This window comes from Monopterus albus, unplaced genomic scaffold (assembly GCF_001952655.1).
Source record: "Monopterus albus unplaced genomic scaffold, M_albus_1.0 scaffold255.1, whole genome shotgun sequence".
NCBI classification, from domain to species: domain Eukaryota; kingdom Metazoa; phylum Chordata; class Actinopteri; order Synbranchiformes; family Synbranchidae; genus Monopterus; species Monopterus albus.
The window spans coordinates 262607-264931 of record NW_018128135.1 but is presented as its reverse complement, the minus strand read 5'-3'; positions in this window follow the sequence as shown (position 1 = coordinate 264931).

Below are 2325 nucleotides of genomic sequence, written 5' to 3'. Positions count from 1 at the left end.
AAAGTGGTGGTAGGAGAAAGTGTAGCCAGACAGCATCGGATGGTGGTGTGTAGGATGACTCTGAAAGTCAGGACGAAGAGGAGAGGAAAGATAGAGAAGAAGTGGTGGAAGTTGAAAAAGAAAGAATGTTGTGAGGAATTCAGACAGAAGCCAAAGAGGAGATATATGGATGTGCTAAAAGAGGACATGAAGTTAGTTGGTGTGAGAGAAGAAGAAAAAGAAGAAGAAGGGTGACCTACACAATATTTGATGATTTTAATGTGGTGGCTGATCAGTGTATGGACTACTTTTATACCCTCCCTAATAAAGTCTGTGCAGATTCTCAGTCATCCAGGTCATAGTAAAATAAAATAACCTTAGAAAAATCAACTGGACTCAGTCGTTATGGGACATTGTTAGCCTTCTAAGGACTGAAACACCACTCAGGGGGATAAATATCTCTGGTCAGTCAGAACTGATGAAGCCTCTTGGATGAGAGGTGAAACGTCTTCGATCTAGAAATCTAGTCCAGTTGATATTTCTAAGGTTATTTCACTCCCTAATAAAGTTTAGCTAATAACCTGTGGATTTTAAAACATCTGAGCATTACATTGAAGTGTTCCTTAAAACCTGCACTTTACAATTTATGTTCACTGTACAAAATAAAATGTCCATGGCATAGCTAAGTGCACTTGATTGTAGTGAACACAGAACATAAAGCTAATATTGTGGACAGATTAATTTACAGCTAGACCATAAATATTAGGACATTGCCAAAAAGGTTATTTTTCTTGCGTGTCACATTGGAACTAAAGGAAAATTCATTATGATTTCCTAATGTGTTTATTTTCAGGCTTCAATTTTAATTTGAGGCTATTTACATATAAGGTGACTGGTGATGGAACTACAGAAATTTTATCTTTGTCTTCCAAATGGACAGTTAGTAGCTCTCCAAAGCTGTTCATCAGTTCTTTATTTTTGCTACTTGGTTTGCTACTCTGTTGTAAATGATAAAATGAAAGGTTTCTGTTTTTTCATTAACTTATAATATAATGTGGCAATATTAAGGCCTTAATGCCAATTTGAGTGTAAAATTAATACATTTAACTGTATATTTTACATTCCCGCGAAAATACTCGCCGTTTGAATTTGAAACTGGATGAGCTCTGTGTCGTCGAGTCAATGAGCAGCAGAGTTTATCTTTGTTCTTTGATTGGACTACGTAATTATCGCGAGAGCAGCCCATTGGTGAAGTTCACCGAGTGCTCACAGTCTATGGTCTGAGTGCGCGCCCTGTCTGCCAACGAGTGGAGCTGAATTATAGAAGACGTGGAGAGTCATCATCTGTAGCGCTGGTAAGCTAACAGTTTACTTTCTTCAAATGTGAAATATGTTGTCTTTAACCGCGAGTGCATTTTGCAGTCAGTAATAATTCTGACTAACTGGGTCCGACTAATTAGTGGGTTTCGTGCATAAGACTAAACTCTTTCAGTTCGTTTTGTAGCTAACTTAATTGACACAGTGGTTTTTGTTGCATTTTCCCAGGAGGGTACAAACTTTAAAAAACCGGCAGTTTGTCAGTCTGAAAAAAAAGATAACCTGTCGTTTTTGTAGTAAGACAACAGAGAGTTTGAGGGGTTATGTGTTGCATTGTAGAGTTCATAGAAACGAACCCCATTGTTTTTTCAAATGTGTTGGCGCTGACTGCAAGCGGACATTTTGTACTTATGCAGCTTTTAAAGCTCATTTCTATCGGGTTCACAACGTGCCTACACTTTCTGCTACTGCTACAGCCGTTGTTACAGACTTCAAATGCGCCATTTCACTGTGTGCGCGCCAATTTCACACAGTGAAAGAACTTGTATCCCACTTAAAAGAGCACATAGTTGAGGGGCGAACTGTGACATGTCCAGTAAAAGGTTGTAAAAACACATTCACTGTCAAATCATCATTTACTGCTCACATGTCCAGGAAACATAAAGCATGTTCTGTGGATAGCATAAGTGACATGTATAGGGAAACTATTGCCCGTTCTTCAGCTATCAGTGCATGTGAAGATGCTTCCCAGAGTTCAAACGATGTCACAACAAATGAAAGCATTGTACACCACACATCGGGTACGGGGGATGTCTTTTAAGACGCGCTCAATCAGCCTCTCGAAGGTGGCTGGGGCATTACACAGACCAAAGGGCATTACTTTGAACTGCCACAGTCCCTGCCCTAGGGTGAATGCAGTCTTCGGGCGGGCCTCTGGCGCCAACTCCACTTGCCAGTACCCGCTGCGCATGTCCAAGGAGCTGAACCAACTGGAACCAGCCACATGATCCAAAGTGTCATCGATGCGGG